This window comes from Vulpes lagopus, chromosome 8 (assembly GCF_018345385.1).
Source record: "Vulpes lagopus strain Blue_001 chromosome 8, ASM1834538v1, whole genome shotgun sequence".
Lineage (NCBI taxonomy): Eukaryota > Metazoa > Chordata > Mammalia > Carnivora > Canidae > Vulpes > Vulpes lagopus.
In genome coordinates this window covers 78196694-78217877 of record NC_054831.1, presented here as the reverse complement: position 1 = coordinate 78217877, position 21184 = coordinate 78196694, and positions in this window count along the sequence as shown.

The following is a 21184-nucleotide window of genomic DNA, read 5'->3' as shown; positions in this document are numbered from 1 at the left end:
AGACACCCCCCAGTGGGAGGTGGGGGACAGGTGGAGCTGATGGATTGTCTGGAACCGCGTTGGAGCATTTGGCAAGGTTATCAGTAGGTACGTGCCAGATGTGTTAGAGCATCTGGAAAGAGTTAATGATAAGTACATAAAAAACTCGGCAAATGGAAAAACGAGGCCATAATTCCAAGAATAACAAATAGTAGTGTAAGACAGAAAATGCAATCAAATCATGCCTGTTGACTCATTAGTGAAAATCCTCACATAGCGTCGTCGTTTAGTTGACTGACGCAGCCACCGTTTGACACAGAAGACAGAGGAAGGAAGGTTTGGCGATGGTTTATGAGAGCTAAACCCTCAACTCATAAAAAAGGCACCAGATATCTAAAATCATAAATTAAATTAAATAGTATGTGTGAATAGTGAATATTCTGACTCCTTCAGTCCTTGGGGGGTGGTCAACCCTGAGGCACGTCCTCCTCCTCCAATCCAGAGCTGCTGGGAATGCCTAGACCCCAGCTGCATGCGGCGTCATCGTGCACAGCAGTGCTCACCGACTGGATCCCTCCCTCCTCATCCTCTCTCACTTTCCCACTCCTCTACCAGTGCTTCTGGGGATCACCTACCAAAAAAAACCACCTGCACCCAGTCTATGCGTCAGGCTCTGCATCCTTGCTCCCTAACACAAGCCATTTTTCAATATAAGCTTTTCAGAACTACAGGTATTTGATCCCTCAATGATGCCCATGTATCACCTGGATAAAAATGAAATTTAGACCTGCAATTGTATAAGAATGGATTATTGTCCACAATCGAGCCATACTGCATCTATTACAATATTAATTATTAATGTATTAATAACCCACAAGTGAATTGGCAATAGGTTCATTATAACATCACAGGTTCCATTAATTAATAAGTCAGGTTGCAGAATTTAGTACTGGAATTAAAAATAATCTCATAATACATATTACTTGGCGGTGCTGCCTTCCAATCTGGCAGAAGTGGACTCAATGCCAGCACGGTGGGCTAGAGGTTCTGAGTTTGTCCCAGTTGTGTCAAAATGCAGGTTTTCCTGTGATTTCTCTGTTTCTACATTTGTCCCTCCACTAGAGCTAATATTTGTTTGCTTATTTGTTTTCCTCCATAGATTTTGAGAAGTGTCAACTAATTTGACGGCACATTGATTTTACTGCTTATAAAATGTTATTATTCTGGGAGTTTGACCAAGGGCATCATACTATGGCTTCTAGCTTTCTACAAAATGGTGCCGTGGTTAGTTTCTAAAACCTTCTAAGGTTTATAGTTGGATATTCTTGAATTTTTCATCAATTCACATGAAGACTAATGTACTGCATGGCCATCTTAATAGCAGAACATTACTATTTCCAGCGAAGGACTCCATTGGTCAGTGTGCAGTGAGCAAGGCAAAGGCACATCTCCCAAGACCTGGTGGTTTGTTGGCTGGGATGGATCCCCCAGGCTGCAGGAGAACTGAGAGGCTCTCCACACCTAGACTCTAGAACCAGCACAGAGACACTTGCTGGTAGACCTCAACTATGAGAACATCATCCCACGTCCATTCTACCAATCCTAGTGTGCAAGAACTCTTGACCTACCTTGCTAGAAGCTTCACTGGTCAGAATGCAAAGGAAGTCACATCTGTCCACACATGACCACTGCACAAAGAATCCACCGGACACATCAACCTCTGAGAGTTGCATCCAAGAGGCTCTGGGCCAGGAGGAACTCAGGTTCATGAAAACTGCCAGGAACAAAGAATAGAAAGCACAGTTAAAACAATAAATAAATGCCTGGGAATAAAATGGACCAGAAATAAAGCCATTGCTTAAAGTAAATCAATGTAATGTCAACAACTGGCGACAAGAGAAAGAACCCATCAACTCTGAATTTCTTGGTTTTCCCATCAGAAAATAGGTGAGCACTGTTAAGGAAAGAAAGGCCAATAGGGAGGAAGTTTCACATGCTGCACTTTCAGGAAATTCTGATCATCAAGCCCCTGTGATGGACAGCTACAGTGAGAGGATAAGCTTACAGGTTTGGTTTTGGAAGTACCTGGCACAATTAGAAGGGAGTGGGGTGTGTGTCTGTGTGTGTGTGGGGGGGAATGGACAGAACACAGATGGCAGCCAAGGGATATCCCGGCATGGCAAAAAGAAGCAAAGGTTAATTCTGGAAGAAGTAAATTGGTAGGTCGGGTGTGCTCCAGGGGGTTTTTGGGACCCAGTTTCCAACAGGTGATTTGGATTATTACTAATTAATGCAAGTTTGTTAGGAATCCGTCATGCCGGGGAAATGTCAGCAGCCTGGTGTACCTCCGTGTCCTCGAGGCATGCAGGAATTCTCTCATTATATCTTTGTTAATGAGGTTGAGAAATGGATGTTGGCTGATAGTGGGTTGATGGAGCTGAAGCTGTTGAACAAATGGGCATGCACGAGGGGCAAGATTAATCAAAGCTAACCTTTCAAGAGGCAGCTAATGGTGCAGTAAATAATTGTGACGGAGAACTTGCAATTTCTGGTAACCCCTGCAGTTACCAGCCGGGTGCAGGTCCCTTCACCTCCCGGGGGTGGACCTCAGTTTTGCAATCTGTGCATGGGCGCTCAGGATCACGCTAACATCCCAGAGCTGGGGGAGACGGAAGGCAGTGCCCGTCGTGGGCCTTCTCTGTCCCATGCCTTTCTAGCCTTATGGGTTTTGAGAAAATGGGCTCATTAATCTCATCATTCCATCCTCGTATCAGGAAATAATCTATAGTTGAGAACCTGCTCCTCAAACATATCTTCCCCAACGTGATCTCTGTGATAGAGAAAATATTCTATAGATGAACGTTCTCTGCTTTCTTTGTGCTGCACTTCCTTTGCTCCGTATTTTGAGAGCATTTTCTTCAGTAAATGAGGAATGGATTTGCAACTTAATCCATTGCAACTTGTGGTTAAAAAATACACCACATAAAATCTAGCACCTTGACTGTTTATAAGGGTTCATTACAATAGTATTAACTATATGTACCTGGTAGTGCAACAGATCTCCAGAACTGGATTGTCTGGCAAATCAAAAACTCCGTACCACTAAACAACAGGTCACCTTCTCTTGCCTCCTCCAGCTCCTCAAAACCACCTGCTACTTTCTGTGCCTATGAACTGACACTTCAAGGTACCTCATGTGAGTGGAATTGGACAACATTCATCCTACTGTGATGACTGGCTTTTTTCACTCAGCACGACATCCTGGGACATCCACATTGCAGTGTGAGGCAGGATCTCCTTCTTTTTAAAGGCTCAGTAATATTCTGTTATATGCACAGACCATATGATGCTTTCCTGTTCATTCCTTGATGTACATGTGGGTTGCAACTTCAATTTTAAGTTCTTCTATCTGTTTTCATTTGACTCATAAAATAAGCATGATATCTGGAGGACCATTTTTGCAGTCACATGCACTGAGCATGAGACCTTGTGCCCAGCAGGCTGGCAAACCCGAGTCACAAGTGTCTGGGAGTGGGATACCAGGGGTTGATGGACAGCTCTGACAGTGACAACTGCCTTTAAATTTGCCCCAGTCTTCAAGGAGTGACTGGACATCATAGCCATGTCCTCAAGTTGTATTCTATAGATTTCCTTTTTTTTTTTAAAAGATTTTATCTATTTACTCATGAGAGACACAAAGAAAGAGTAGAGACACAGGTAGAGGGAGAAGCAGGCTTCTCAAGAGGAGCCCAATGCGGGACTCAATCCCAGGACTCCGGGATCATACCCTGAGCCGAAGGCAGATGCTCAACCACTGAGCCACCCAGGTGTCTTGTATTCCATAGGTTTCTTAACGCAGAATTTCCCTCTGGGACAATCTCTGACTTTAGCAGCTCTGCAAATAAGGGAGAAAAACATGCATTGACACTCCCATGGTGCTAATATTCTCATTCTGCATTCAAGAGTCTGAGCTTGTGGTTTTTCCCTTTGATGCACACTGAATTAGTAGAAGGCTCTGGAATTTCTCGAATGGCTTTGCTCTTATAGATCATCACAGAAAGGTGAGGCACCTTCCACCTGCCAGCATATGTGGAAGACACTCTTACTAGAGCTGCAAGAGGATAGAGGGAAAACTCATGAGACTCTTCTAGAAACAGAAATTGTGACTTGCCAGCTGCACGTGAAGAGTTCTTTGAACATTGCATGAGTCCTGTTTAGCTGTATTCCTGGCTGTGCCTTCTTCTTCCCATGCCTATTGACAAGCCCTCCAGACTAAGATGACCCACTCAGAGTTTCCCCAATCCATCATGCCAAGGAACGCCCCCCCTTGTGGGGCCATGTTTCCCTGGGAGGATGCTAGGAGCCAGGACAATTCTAGACTTCTCCTTACAGTGCTTCTTTACTCCAGGATAAATCCAAGCTACCACCCAAGTTCAGAAGAAAATACAGAAGCTGGACTCGAATCTGAAGTGAACAGAAACCTAGAGAGAAGGGTTCAGACCCCCCTTTCACCAACACAACCGATGTAAAGCCAGGAGGTGGGGCACAGGGAGGAGAAGAGAAGTAGGGCAGGAGGAAAACCAATCCCAATTGGGAACTAACCATGTGACATGGCCAGGACTCAAAGCAGCTCTCCTGAATTTGGAGCCTGCTTTTCCTGTCCACTTGACCTCAAGTTGTACAGGGCTGCAGCCCACGTGGTTCACAAAAGTGAAATTAGTTGGCAGGGTGCCTGGGTGGCTCAGTCGGTGAAGCATCTGCCTTCAACTCGGGTCATGATCCCAAGATCCTGGGTTCAAGCCCCACATTGGGCTCCCTGCTCAGCAGGGAGTCTGCTTCTCCCTCTCCCTCTGCCTCTCGCTCCCCCTGCTTGTACGCACTCTCTCTGTGTCGAATATATAAATAAAATCTTTTTAAAAAATCAGATTGCAACAGGTCCACCTTCTCTATGGAGAAACCAAGACAGAGCTGAGTTTCAGAACCTTCTATGAAGACTGTGGCTGTCAGGAGGATGACCTGGGCTTGCCTGGATCCCCAGCTTAGCCTTGTTACTTTGGACAAGTTACTTATCTCCTCTGCCTCCATCCTCTCAGCTGTGAAATGGGCATAAGGACCCATGCTAAGTCCTTAAACCGTGTCTGGAGCACAATCACCGCTGAAGATGTGTTTGCAGGTACTCCCGGAGAAGCTCGTCTTTCCCGCCATCTCCCTGCAGGTACCCAAACCATATGTCCCTTCCTCCTCTCCCATCACAACCCGCTCTCAGGAAAGAGCCAAGTCACCTGTCACTTCTACCAAATATGAATTTGTCCCCCAAGTGGTGTTTGCTTTTCAAAGCGGGATCCATGACGGTGAAATATGACGCTATGCCCACGGCCAAAGGACACCAGGGAGCAGGAGGGGAACTGCCAGTGGGGGGAAGAGGTCACTTCTCAGAGACTCTGGACGCTCTCTCTGGACAACAGGGCAGCTGTCATCTCCTGCGCCCATCATCTGTGCTGTGTCCACGTCCCCCCCTCCTTAAACAGCCTTGGGCACGGCTGGGTGGCAAATAGGCAATGGTGGGTGTCTGAGCACCCGAGGCCACGAGGGACTGGGGCATTGTTCTCTCAGAGAGAGTGACAATATTCCATTTACAAGAAACCCTGGACCAGCGGGGAAGGTTTCTTTTTAACAAACTCTCACTGATGTTGGTTTTTATTCAATGACTTAATAATTAATCAGGGGAAGGAAAGCCTCGTTTAGAGAAGGGGGACGGGAAATCAATGAGTGTGAATGTCTATCTTTGCAGGGGAGAGTAAAATGGGCCTCGACGGCCGAGCTACAGACACCCCTGCGGCCGACCCAAGTCCCTTCAGCTAGTCCCTCCTGCTTCTCTTATCTGCTCTCAGTGCTGTTGCATGGAAGGGGGATGTCACCATCAAAAATCAAGATCAAAAGACAGATGTGTGATGGGCAATAGCGAGTGTCCCCGTTTGTTCAAAAGCCAAAAAGTAGCAACGCCACTTCCCCAACTTCTCCAGGCCTGCACACTGTCAACCGCTAGCATCAATGCCAAATGGTTGAGCTAAGGGAAAACACCCTTTGAAAAGGTATTTTCCGCTGCTTCTGGGAACACATGTAGGGTGATCTGATTTCCCCCCTCAAACCACCGACTTTGTGTTTCAGTGACGATCAGGGTTTGTTGTCTATGGACGTCAATATTGACCTCCTCATTGCCATCATCAATACTGACTGTGCTTCTCCCTTCGATAAATCCCACTATCCACCCCAGTGAGAATTCAGTGCCTGCTGGACTACATTAGCTATGGGGGAAAAAAGAAAAAGAAGTCCGTTAAGGAGGAGACAACATGGGAGCTGGTCACTCCACTCTGCACTTTCTGGAAAGGGAGAGCTGGCTAGCAGGTAAATCCCAGAGAAACTTATTTGGTGAGTGTGGACTGCATTCAGTATTGCCCCATATCCTTATGCAAATCCTTGCTTCTTGTACGTACCGTTCCTTTATGATAATCCCCTTTCTGACTAGGAGAACCATCTCTGTTTTAGATCTCTGCTCCACCCTCTCGTAACTACCCTTCCATCCGCTGACTTGGTCCACTAGAAGGGACTCAGTCTACCTAATTACAGTGAGAGGCTGACTGTGGCTGAATGGAGATTGTTTTGACATACCTTGCTGCTGAAGGAATGCATTTCTAACTGTGGAATTTTGCATGAATAGGCACATTCCTAAGGAGTTGCCTGGAGGAGACGCATGTGCTTCATGGTATGGCTTGACTTCCAAAGAGCACCAGATACTTCCTCAAACTCTAGTTCATCCTCTAAACTCTGCTAAGGAGAGAAGAAATTCTGCAACTTTTGAATTATTCCTCAGGATTCCACATGCATCTCCTCTTGGATGCTGAGGGATACTCTCTCACAGCCGGTCTTCCTCTTCCATGTTCAGAACTGGGGAGCCGGGTACAGAGCAGGAGTTCAAAATGAGACAAAGGGTGGTGGAAACCACCCCCGCCCCCCTGGGGAATAAAGTCTGGGACATGCGGCATACAAAAGACTCGTAGAAGTGTTGTGGGATGAAAAAAATACACAAACAATGCTGGGCTTAGGGACTGTTTACACTTTTCCACTGGAGACTGCATAATATTGGTACAGTGGCCTTCTAAATACCCCACGAGGGGGAAAAGAAAATTTTCCCAGCCCGTGCTTGACAGCGCTCAAGCTCTGGCTCCAAGAATTAATTAAGTGTCTTGAAAGTCTGGCTTGCATGTTTTTCTAAAATTTGGTCCATTCGAAGTTTGGCTTTCAGTCTGCACATTTACACCTAACTGTTAAAGAAGTCCTTTGACCTCATTCCTTCCCCCTCGGTTATTGCTTTTTCCTTTTATCGATTTCTCTTCCCTAAACCTACATACACATTGTGAAAATTTTTCAGAGTTCAGTGATTTGCTAAATCACAGATTGTCAGAGAGGGACCACTAGAAATTATCCACTCAGTGTGGTCATCTCTCAGATGACACCAGAGTCTCCACAGCTGACAAGTATGAACACGCTTATGTCCTCTATCGCCCACACCTTCAGTTGGATAGAAAGGAATCGGGTCATAAAATGGAGGAATTTCAACAGATAGCCTCCCAACATGACATCCTGAAATGCCTAAAGCTGCCAGGAAGGGACGAAAGATGAATCAAGTCTTAAATTTGGTGTTTAATTCAATGTTTCCGCCAACTATCTTTGCACATTACATTATCTCTCTTCTCTTTGTGCACATTTCCCTCCACCCTTGATTTAAAAAAATTCAATTTTTGGATAAAAGGGTCGAATAAGTGATTTTAGAATGCCAGTAGTATTGATCTAGGCTACACTCATTTCATGGGGCTTTAAAAGGAGACGTGTAGTTGATTATAAATCTCTCCTGGATGGTGAGTCCCCAGAAGGGAGGAAAGGCATCTGTCTCTGCCCAGTTTCCCAGCATCTCAGCACGGTGTTGGAAGCTTCCATCATTTATAAGTGTGTTTAAAACTACGGCTCATTAGCCTCAGATACGGCAGGTAAAGGAAATCTCTAACTTAGTTTTGAATCCAATTATAAAATACCACAAAACCAGTGGCTGCAGAGGATAAGAACGATGGATTTGCGTTCCTTGTCATAAAAGAAGACGCACAGTGAATGTGTGTTGTTTCTCCAATCACCCGCCACGATTTCAGGACGGAACTGGAGACCAGATTTTTTTTCTTTTTTTTTAACCTACAAAGTTACTTGACTAAGAAATACAAAGACATCAGCAGAATGGAGTAGCGGGCTGGCTTTCTTTGAAAACCTGACAAAATGCATTTATCAGACTCATCGTGATGTCTTCAACAGACTCTCAGTCTGATAAACAAACAGGAGAGAACGTCAATTTCATCCTTTTATTTTTTTTTTCCACTGTGCTTTCTGGGTAAAAGACTGTCCATCACAGAGAGCAGAGAAGTGCCTCTTTGATTGCGCTCACATTTGATTAAGAAACTGTGCCTGGCAGACCGAACTATACCAAACTGTTAATTGCTTTTTAAAGGAGAATCATGACACTTTTAACAAGCCGCATATCTCACCATAAGCATTGGGAGGGTAGAGGCTCTCATTCTGCTGAACTGTCTTATTCCGAGATCTGGGTCCCTAATTGCTTATAAACCATACTGTTTATTGAGTATTAACTCTGGCGCGGTTGTTTATAATGGGAGCTCACGGCTTAATGCCTATAAAAAGAGGCATAAATGAGCTGCTTTATGCCTGTGGTGTCTCCCCTCCCCAAGACGCATGCACACACAGACACGCACACGCAGACCAGACCCACACGCGAGGGCCCGCGGGCCCGCACACGCAGCCCTGAGCTCACGGAGCCACACTGAAGTTCGTCAGCCCAGAGAGGCACAACTACGGGCAGAATTATGCAGAGGTAAAGCCTAAGTGGCACGTTGCCTGGTAACCGGAAAGCCCTCTGTTGATTCACCACCACGGTGTGGACCATACATTTTCCTCTGTACATTACCTACAATGAAAAGGTCGGTGACCCAATGAAATATCAGATTAAGTCAAACTATTAACTGGACAAATGCATTTAAAGTGCTCTTGTACCCTGGTTCTGTGTGATTAGTATACATTATGCTCTGCCAAGGGAAGCATGAATCATTAATACATTCAGAGTCGGCTGCTCTCTGCAAAGAAACATAATAACTCAGCGCTGAGTAATGCAGTGTGCTGTGTTGAGAAGATGCGAAGCCCTCCGTTTGTGGGATCGACACAGGCTCCTTTTTTTTTCTCCCTTTAGTAAATAGTATTTGTCGGTCCCCTAAAAAGACAGGGAAAAAAAAAATCTTTCCCCTGGAAAAACTGGTTACCCGCGTGACTGCGTCTGGGTGGGGGAAGGGACAGAAACTTGGCCCCTAAATAGCTGCATTGTTTTTCTCCTCAACTCAGGGGCTGGGGAGTTTTTTTCACCTCCTGCAGTTTAAGGTCGCCCTCGGGGAGCCCCAACCCTGCAGAATCTAAAGACTTAGTGGGATGAGCACTGGGTGTTATACTCTGTGTCGGCAGATCGAAATTCAATTAAAAAATAAATAATTTTTTAAAAAAATGAAGACTTGACATTAAACAAAAGCCAGCCATCTCAAGAAGAACTTGAGGGACTGAATCTGAACTGTGACCTCTCTCTCCTTGGTTCTGTTCTTTTCTGCGGTTGTGGCTTGGCAGCCAGTTGGGTTTACAGGAGAACATGCAAACTGGGAACGGGCCCAGCTCTGTTTTCTCCCCGTATTGAGAAGCGGAAGTCTAGGGTTGCTGAGCCCAGACATTTCTGGTTTTGACCTCTGTTTGTATGAGGTCAGATGTGTCTGAGTTAAGCTCAGAGGGACAGATGTGACTTGTTCAGTGGGACCTGGGTTCAGTTTCTGCCTCTGCCCCTAACTAGCCCGCTGAATCCACAGGAAAGCAGGTTGTGGTAGGAAGGAGAAGGGGAGCGAGGGCTTTCCCTGGAATGGGCCCCACCACCCACTGGGCCCCAGCTACCTACAACTGTGCATAAGAGCTACCAGCTGGAGGTGCCACCAAGGAGGTATCAACACGTGATCCTGAATCTCCCAAGTTCTAAAGTTCTGGCTTTGCACATCCGACACACCTCCTGTGTATAGGTCACTAGGAAGTTTCAAAATCTACGTTAAGTTCGTCTCTCTGGGAGCTACCTTCATTTCAAAGACTGTGGCAGCCATAGGCATTCACTTTATAGAAATTGCGAAGTCTCTAATCCTCTGACTGTGTTACTCAGTTTATAGAATTCTCCTCTCCTTTCAAAAATTTCCCCAAACGCCACGACCTTCTGGGTGAGTGAGAGCCAGCTTTGCTGCTATGGGCGGAATGGCGTCCCCTTCAACATCCCTGAGTTGAAGGCCTAGCCCCCCCTGTACCTCAGACTATGACAGTATCGGGAGAAAGCATCTTTAAAGAGGTAATTAAGTTAAAATGAGGACAAGGGGTGGGCTCTTATCCAGCGTGACTGGGGTCCTGACGAGAAGAGGAGAGTAGGACACAGATGCTTGGAGAAGGGAGACTACATGGAGATGGCCATCCACAAGCCAAGGAGAGAGCCTTTCGGGAAGAATGCAACCTTTTGGAAAACCTCCACCTCAGATTTCCAGCCTCCAGACTGGGAAACAATAAATATTTGTTGTTTAGGTCGCCTCCCCACCCCCGCCCCCCGCCTCCCAGGCTGTGGTCCTGTAGGACAACCCAAGCTGACTAATGCATTCATGGGCACAGCAATATCGGGTCACAGAGAAAGTAAAATAAAAACACTATAAATCAGGTGTTGGACTAAACCTCACTGTGCTTTGGGGTAAATGTTACCCATGGACAAAGATCTGAGCTTGTATGATTAATGTCGCAACTAAGCCAACAGTCTTTAGTTTCTATCTTGGCTGCCATGTGGTATAAGCAAAGGACCTTGCTTGGGGCCGTTTTGTCTCACAACCCTTGTGTTGACATCCAGGGTACCCCCATTTGGAAGGGAATGCTGGTTTGTGGGTCCAGGGCATAACCATACAAACATGGGGCTATTTGGAACTGAAAAGGACACTGAGAATGCCAAAGGAAGGAGGGATGGGCTGAGCATGGGGGGAGGAATGGGTGTTCATCCAGCTAGAAGACGTACACAATGAGATTAAAAGACACCCCTGGCAAGCCCTTCATTCCACCACATTCCCACCTAATAGGGGCCACAGCAACTCTCCTTCTGTTCACATGCAGGAGAGAGGTCATAAAGCAATGCAGCGTATTTATTAGGACAGAGATGAAGCCGAGGCTGACGAATGTACCAAGGAAGAGCCATTAGCAGAATGATGAATTAAAGTTCTGTTTGCATTTCTGTTGTGATGGATCCTCACTTGTTAGCTTAAGTAATCCCTGTGCTTTGATTGTAACTGTCAGGGTATAAAAAAAAACATCCTCTGAGCCTAAAGGTATAAGGTCCAAATGTGCTGACGGAAACTCAGGCATTCTATCACTGGCTGAAGAACAGATGCCTCCACGGAGTGAAGAAGTCAGTGGTCAGGAAAGGTACAAACAATCCAATCATGAAATGGGCAAAAGACATGAAGAGAAATCTCACAGAGGAAGACATAGACATGGCCAACATGCACATGAGACAATGCTCCGCATCACTGGCCATCAGGGAAATACAAATAAAAACCACAATGAGATACCACCTCACACCAGTGAGGATGGGGAAAATTAACAAGGCAGGAAACCACAAATGTTGGAGAGGATGCGGAGAAAAGGGAACCCTCTTACACTGTGGGTGGGAATGTGAACTGGTGCAGCCACTCTGGAAAACTGTGTGGAGGTTCCTCAAAGAGTTAAAAATAGACCTGCCCTACGACCCAGCAATTGCACTGTTGGGGATTTACCCCAAAGATTCAGATGCAATGAAACGTCGGGACACCTGCACCCCGATGTTTCTAGCAGCAATGTCCACAATAGCCAAACTGTGGAAGGAGCCTCGGTGTGTCCATCGAAAGATGAATGGATAAAGAAGCTGTGGTCTATGTATACAATGGAATATTACTCGGCCATTAGAAACGACAAATACCCACCATTTGCTTCAACATGGATGGAACTGGAGGGTATTATGCTGAGTGAAGTAAGTCAATCGGGGAAGGACAAACAGTGTATGTTCTCATTCATTTGGGGAATATAAATAATAGTGAAAGGGAATATAAAGGAAGGGAGAAGAAATGTGTGGAAAATATCAGAAAGGGAGACAGAACATAACTCTGGGAAACGAACTAGGGGTGGTGGAAGGGGAGGAGGGCGGGGGGTGGGGATTAATGGGTGACGGGCACTGAGGCGGGCACTTGACGGGATGAGCACTGGGTGTTATTCTGTATGTTGGCCAATTGAACACCAATAAAAAATTAATTTATTTAAAAAAAACCCACTATGCCAAAAAATATTTAAAAACCCGCTATGCTTTAAAAAAAATAAAATAAAATAAAATGTTTTTTCTAAATAAAAAAAAGATACAAATAACACGAATAGGTACTTTTCTATTGTCTCCTCACGCAGACTTGTTTCTCTCCTTTGAGTCCGTAAGATAACATAGCATCCTCCAATAAGCTTCCTTCTGGCAGCTTTGAAAGTCCAGACAAAAGGCCCAAGAGTTAAGCGGAAATGACGATGGGTCTAGTGATGGTCAATTTTGATGTCAACCCCACTAGGTCACAGGTGCGTGGGGAAACCTCGATCGGGTGTGTATGGAGGAGACTCGCATTTGGATCAGGGGACTCAACATGACTGCTCTCTCCGGGGTGGGGAGCATCACCCAATCTGCCGAGGGCCTAAATGGAACAAAATCAGAGGAAGAAGGAATGAGTCCTTTTTTTTTTTTTTTTGGTCCCACTTGGCTGTCTGAGCTGGAACACCCCATATCATGCCCTCTGCGCTGGGACAGGTATTTACACCACTGGCTCCTTGGACTCAGCCTGAGTTCCACCACCAGCTTTCCTGGGTCTCGGGCTTGGAGATCTTGGGACTTCTCAGCCTCCACCACCCCTGTGAACCAACCGCTCATAATAATAAATTCCTTTTAGCTGCCCAGAAAGATGGGATGAGCCAGGGGTGGGGGGCGGCGGGGGCTGGAGGGCATTAGCAAGTCACGGAGCCAACCTGGGAACCACCTGTTTAGAACTCACGTCCTCTTGCAAAGCAAATATCCTAATTGTTCAAGCCCTGTTCAGAAGGTCCTTCTATCCTTACCGCTGAAAACATCCTAACCCACACATATAATATGTATGTGACTCTTACAAGACTCCGGATTACGGACTGGACTAAAAATCGTGGGGCAGTTTCGCTAACTAGGGTTGGAAATTACAGAATCATTGGAGCCAAATGACTGTAGATTGGTTTTATACCTGAGAACACGGGGGATAAGTGACTTCCTAATTCTAGCACTTGCACCTTGTCTCGCTCTCCCAGGCCCTGGGGAAGTTTAGGGGGTGAAGTCTCACTGAGAGCTGTCGCTGCTACCCCAGCAGACTGCAGCTGCCCAACTGCACGAGGTGGGACAGATCCCCATGATTTGCTAATTGTCACTGAGCAGGTTGCCACAGGGACCATTCGGGGATGTTCTTTCCTTCCTCTCCCTGCCCACTTCTCCCCAAGCGTGTGCATAGGTGCACGCGCACCTGGGCAATTTTCTAGAATTCTCTGCATCTATAATTCAGGTCATCCTTCAAGCTCCTGAGGGAACTGGGGAAATAAGAAAAAAAAATGCCATTGTCCTTTTTTGCTGGCCTGTCCACGACATACATGTGAAAAGCCATTTAGCTTACTTCTCTGCTACGTGAGCTGAAAGGAATCACGACCTGGGAACCACAGGAATAATTAGAGTAATCACAATATTGATGTGATCCTTAATAAATCACAAAGAAACCATGTACATTTTTTATTGATTTATTTTTGTTTAGAATTTTCTACTTGGGACTGTCCTTCAATGCAAGCAAGAAATAGTATTTGTGCCAAATCAGAGATTAGAACCCCACCCCACCCCACCCCAGGCTCAAATTGCTAAGCACCCAGCGGCTCTGACCAACCACAAACCCAATCTCTGGTTTGCACCAGGGCGGCCTCCCGGCTCCCTAATGAGGGCAGGACTACTTTATTTTAGAAAGGGCCTAACAGCACTCCTTAGCTGGAACCCAAAACTGCTGGACACAAGTTTCAGCCTCCTCCCTGGAATCCCAACCAAGGAAAACTCAAGCCCCTTCCCAAGCTTGGAAGAGAATGCTGCTTCGGCTCAGTCTCCAGCTCCCGGCTAAGGTAGGCAACCAGGCTGGCCCAGAGTCAGTGTCATTTGTTTCCCTCTCACCTAAGTGCTCCTTAGAAAGGATACAAATCAGTGCTCTACTCCGCAAGCTGGAGGCCTGTAAAGAGGCTTGTTATTATAGAAATGCTTCATCAGCAATGTCAAAACACGAGAAATCAGGCTCCCGAGAAGGGGTAGACAGGAAGACAGAATTAATTCTTTAGCAAAGGGATGTTGTTATTAGCTTGTTTTAATTTGTTCACTGGGCAGTACCCGTCAAGCACAAGAGAAATGTTTGTTGCCAATAACAATAACAGTAACGGGCATGTGTCTGCCCCTCCGGCAGTGACTCAGCTCTGAAAGCTGCTTCTCCTTGACTTGTCCTTACACAGGCATTGGATGAGGATGCTGGACCGCCGCGCACCATTTCCTTGAGCATCTATTACAAGCAAGCCACTCTGCTAGGCCCTGCTGGCATTTGCTGGGTGCCTTTTACATCCAAGAATCCATATGGTCATGATTTCTCAAGACTCTCTTGAAGCAACCATTATTAACTTTATTTGAAGAAGGTAAAAGAAACTGAACAAAGTGGAGAGCCTTGGCTGTGATCCAAAGTCCACTCTCTCCCAGCCCTTTGCCTTAGACAGGATGTCTCTCCTTCCTAGAGCTTGCCTTTTAAACCCACATGTCCCCAAAAGACACAGGAGTATCCACCAGGATTATTGGGAGACCGGACTGAGCATTATTCCAATACCAACAGAATAATATTACAATATTACATGCAAGGTAAATTTGATCAGCATACTAGTCTGTTGCTTTCTTTAACAGAGTCTTATTTTTATTTTTTATTTTTATTATTTTTTAAAGATTTTATTTATTTATTACTGAGAGACACACAGAAAGAGGCAGAGACACAGGCAGAGGGAGAAGCAGGCTCCATGCAGGGAGCCCGGCTCAGGACTTGATACCAGGACCCCGGGATCACAACCTGAGCCTAATGCAGACACTCAACAGCCACCCAGGCATCCCAACAGAGTCTTATTTTTAAAAGACATCCTGGAAATCACTTCCCACTCTGAGGAAATGGAAGTTAGTCCCCATACACCCTCTGAAATGTAAAGAGTCTTGGCTGCTCTAACATTTCTGAAGGTGAAAGGCGAAGCACTCAGAACTCAGCCTCAGAAGCTTCCAGGCTCATTGAAAGGCTTCACAGAGGATCATCCCATCCTGTTCAACAGCAGTGACCACATGACATAACTTTCTACTGTTACTCAAAGGGCTGTTGAAAGTGTGCCCTCTAGACTTCTAGCTCCCCGTGGACAAGGAAGCCGGTGCCTTGCTTCCCCAGGAATTCCCAGAGCAGATGGGTCGTCACTGATGATCAACTCTCAGAACTTATTTAGAAGTGGTCTTGGTCCATCGGGCTGCTTATAAACAACAGATGTTCATTACGCACAGTTCTGGAGGTTGGAAGTCCAAGACTAAGGGCAGATTTGGTGTCTGGTGATGGCCTAGTTCCTAGATGGTGCCTCTTGCTGTGTCCTCACATGTGGAAGGGGCAAAGGGTCACCAGGGATCTCCTTTATAAGGACAGTGATCCTACTATGCAGGCTTTACCCTCAGGACCTAGAAACCTCCCAAAGGCCCTGCCTCCTAACACCTGGAAGGGTAGGCTCTAGGACATGAATTTGAGGAAGACACAAACGTCCAGATCATAGCAGGAGCAAATGAATGAATGCAGAACCCACAGCCTGTTGCATGTTGCAGTTTGCAAAGATGCTTTTAACATCTTGTTCCTGAAGAAAAATCCTTTATAGCAAGTACAGAGGTATGTCTAGTAATGGGCACTTTACAAGATAGGAAACGGAGGCCCTGGGAGATTTAAGTAAGTGGCCCAAATCCTACAGCTGGTAAATAGCAGTCTAGGACTTTAGTTAAGATATTCTTTTTTTTTTTTTTTAATTTTTTCCCTACTTTAGACCTTACCCACCAAGTCAGAGCTTTTCCCATATTCCTGTTCTCTAAACCAAAGCATTTAACCAAATAAGCAAGAATATCAATGGGGATTTCAACTGATTATTCCTTGCATAATCACAGAAACAGACCAAGAGGTATGCACAGCCTTTATCCCAGTGTTCCTGAATCTGGAGGGTTCTCATCAAGAGTGATCCAGAGTGTAGACTGAGGACATGAAGCTCAACTCTACACCAGTGCAGCATGAAGCTTGATGAGCCTCACATTTTTAGGATAGTTGAAATGAATCATGGTCCCCAAGTTCATCCTTGGGACAGGTGAGGAGGAGCAGGCTGCAGGCTGCAGGCTGCAAAAAGGTCCCGGCTCCACTTCTCATTCCCCAGGTGCAGGACCCAAACTGTGAAATGCTCTGTCAAACTGACAGCTGTCCTGCAAAGCCCAGGTGGAAGCTGGAACCCGGGGCTTTTCAAGTATCTATGCGTTGCACCTTCTTCATCATGGTCTCCGACATTCTCCTACTGCAGGATCCACACCTCAGCCTGTGGCTGCTTGCCCTTTACTCATGTATCAGATTTGCATAATAATTTCAAAGATATGACCTAAAAATGCAAAATAAACTTATTTCCCATTTCATGAGAACATGCACTCCGCACTCTCCTGCTTAATGAGCGTTATCCCCTCCTGGAGAGCAGAGAGCCAGGACCCTCCTCCTCTTGCTGCTCAGCTCCCCATTCCTCTGGTGGTTCCAGCCCTAGGGCATCCTTGTCTAGGATCCAATGGCACCTAACCAAGCTCTTGCAATGGTGCTGCAATGGTTTCGGAGTCTGGGGGACCAGAGTTTGAATTCTGTCCCAACCACCTCCAAATTGTGGGGTTGCTTCCAGACCTGATTCCTTTGTCAGCTGCATGAAAATACCAAGACTCACAAACAAGGCAAGGTTTTACCTCTTTACTGAGTAAGAATTACCCAACAGATGCTTCTCATCTATTGATTTTACCATTTCTACAATGCTGCACTATGTCCTGTTGGAGGAAAAATATGCCCCTAACATCTTCTCTCCCATTTCTTCTTGGGAATAATTCATATTAAAAGCATTGAGGACAGCGTGTGGTGGGTATTCAATAAATGTCACTCTCTGGAATAAATGTCACTAGTCAAGAATAATTGCAACGGGAAAATGAGAGCAAAACCTTGACTTGGCTCCTGGAACAGATATGAGGAAAGGCGATATTTTTGTTTCTTTGTGTGTCATGTTAGTTTCTTTTAAAGATGCAAAGCCTCTTTGCAAAGATGCAAATGCAAACATGCAAAGATTGCATGTTGGTGAAGAGCCCTCTGATCACGTGGAAAACTGTTCTCGAGAATTATTGTTTAAAGGGTGGAGACTTTCAGTCCAACAAGATGAAGAGAGTTCTGGAAGTGGACAGGGGTGACGTCTGCATGGGGCATACAAACGTATTTCATACCACCGAATGGTACACTTCAAAATGGTTAAGACGGTAACATTATGCGATGTGGATTTCACAACATAAAATGAGTGGGAAATATCAGAGAGGGAGACAGAACATGAGAGACTCCTAACTCTGGGAAACGAGCAAGGGGTGGTAGAAAGGGAAGTGGGCGGGGGTGGGGGTGACTGGGTGATGGACACTGAGGGGAGCACTTGATGGGATGAGCACTGGGTGTTATTCTATATGTTGGCAAATTGAACACCAATAAAAAATAAATTTAAAATAATAATAATAATAATAATAACAATAATAAAAAGAAATGCAATGCAAAAAAAACTGGGAAGAAAAATATCATCCAGATTTTCAGTTATACAAGATAATTAAGTGTGGGAGTAATAAGTGCATGTATAATATGATTCTACTCAACAATACCGCGTTGTATACTTGGAATGTGTTAAGAGAGAAGATTTTACTTGTGGTCACCACACTGCACACAAAATGGTAACTGTGTGAGGCGATGGTTACTTTCCCTGGCTCGACTGTGGTGGATGTTTTATAATATACATGGTTATCAAAACATCAACCTGTACATCTTAAATACACATATTTTTAATTGTCAATGATACCTCAGTAAAGTAAAAAAATAATTACTAATAATTTTTTACAGTTACCTAGGAGCCCCTGTTGGTGAAACATCTGTCTTCAGCTCAGGTCATGATCTCACATTCACATCGAGCCCTGCATCAGGGTCCCTGCTCAGTGAGGAGTCTGCTGCTCCCTCTGCCCCTCAGCCCTCTCATGCATGCTCTCTCTCTCTCACACACACACACTCTCTCAAATAAATAAATAAAATATTTAAAAAAAGATAAAGTTACATAAAACCAAGGCCAGTTCTGAGAAAGTGACAATGCCTCCTCACCCTGCATTCCCCAACTCCAGGCCCCAGAGATCCCCTCCGGTTAGGGCCATGTCCCAGGAGGGATAGTGAGGGCTGTGGGGAGGGACAGGTTGGGAAGGACAGGCACTCACTCGCAGAGGACAGCTGCAGCATAAAACACTGCCACTTGCTGCTTGGGGAGCTTTGGAAGGGGTGCCAAGGCATTCCACCACGGTGCCTGGAGTTGGCCCACCCTTCATCTCTGCGGAGGAGGAGGAGGAGGAGGGGGTCTCGGGCTCCCTCTCTCTGCAGCCATATAACCACCACAGACCTAGCCACTCACCCAACACAGCTCTTCTTGCTCCCCCAGTCTGGGTCACCTAAAATAAATCATTGCAAATGTCCTACCCTTAGTTTCATCTTCTACCAAATGGGCACAACCAAACTATCTCAGGAGGCCCTGGATGAGATACTCATGCACTCCCCTCACACATGACCTCCAAGGGCTCCGTCCCCCTGAAAAATAAATACAGCTCCTTGGCCCGACTTGGAGACTTGAGTCATGAAATGAGAGCTATGGAATCCTTCTGCTTGCTCCCGCATTACATGCCCCCTTGAGACTCTGCGCTTTCTCTCTTTGGTGCTCAACACACAGGTAAATATTGCCTTAATGCCCATACTCTCCAGTGGAGTGAATTCCATGGAATTCAGAGTCACTGCTCCATTCCCAGGACCCAGCATAGGTGGAAGGTGCTCAATAAATACTTACTAGTTGACTGACTGGTTAATGCAGTGGAAATCTGGTAGTTGTCCATAGTTCTAAGCAAGAGCTCCTTGGCAGATTCAATCAGCACTTGCTCGTAGAAACACCTCTGAACAGGGAATCAGCTAATCCACGCTCTGTCCCTACCCCGAAAGTCACAGGCATCTGATAATTTGAGAGCTTCTGCAATCCACTGTGCGATCCTTTCAAAACTATGCATTCCCCCTTAATGAATCCAGGGCAATTTCATATGATGTACGTGCCAGATTGCAGACGAGCCTCAAGACATTAGGGCAGAGACGCAGGAAAGGAAGGAGGATATAGATGTTCCTGAAGGAAAAACCAACCCTGAGCGAGCAGAGTCACTGGCGTTGTCTGTTGGCAGAAAGACGTTGAAATGAAGGCGATTTCCCATATTCCCAAAAAGGAAATGAGGAGAATTGGGAACCCCACAGAATGGGGGGTCACAAGGAATCCACATCCTTGAAGTGGGATTTCTTACACTATCCCTCCAAACACCAATCAATATAGATTTTGGCCTAGATGCCCTGCTCCTTTGCTTTCCAGAAAACTCCCCGTATGCTGTAGGGACAGGATCTACACTCTCTATCGCGCTTCCCTAAACTAACACACACACACCACACACACACACACACACACACAGAGTCACACTCATACTAATGGGGCACATAGACTTGCCAAATTTATTTTTGGTCTTTGAAGGGAAAATAAGTTCTAAATTTTTTCACTGTTTTGTCCTCAAAACCTAGTCTTACAGGGCTTAACCACCAGGATCATGTCTACACTGAAATGAGGACAGTAGCTTAGCCCCACTGAGAAGGGATGACCCTATCTCTACCTTGTCAAGCCCCAAGGAAATGGAAGCCCATTGTCCATAAGCTGCCAATGGAACTATTTCGCCTCATACTGTGCTTTGCTAAACCTCAGTGTGTACGTGAAACGGTGGATGGTCATAAAATCTTCACAAGAATGTGGACAATGTTTGCTAACCAGTCAAAGGTTAGAGCTATAGGATTGTAAATTCCAAGCTAATTACGAAAAGCAAAGTTTTAAGAGAAACACACACAAAAGAAATGAGGACAAGATGGCATCTAGCGTGAGTCAAAATGTGAAATGGTCACATTAAAAAAAAAAATCTTGCCTCTTTTAAATTCCATCTCTCCCTCCACCTGACTTCCCATGCGATTCTTCCCAGTATTTCAGGGTTACCCACAGCACTTTCCCAATTGGCCTGCTCCCCGACACCCTGGGCAGGACTTAAAGTTTCCCAAAGTTTGTTGAGTTTTTCTTTTTTTTCTTTTCTTTTTTCCTTCCTCCCCTCCTTCCTTCCTTCCTTCCTTCCTTCCTTCCTTCCTTTCTTCCTTCCATCCTTTTACCTACTTCATTAGTTTTCCCACTCACCTCCCCTCTGGCAACCACCAGTTTGTCTCTGCATTTAAGAGTCTATTTGTCTTTTGTGAGCTTTTTTGATACACATATTAGCACACTTGTCTAATTTTTCTGGAGTTAAATTCCTACCTTCCTAAATTCCTGGGTCAAGGGCTTGCACGTTTTGCATTTTGCAGGATATCCATCACAGACCTTCACACCAATTCACAATCTCAACCACAGTACATGAAAGAACTGAGCTCCCTCCTGCCCAGCAATTCTGGGTGCAGCACAGCTAGGAAGACAATCTTAAAAGAAGCAGAATCGCATCTTTGTCCAACTCATGCTTTTTGACTGTCTTGGTCAAAAACAAAATAAAACAAAACATATTTTACAGAGTTTTAAACTCCCTGGAAATCTT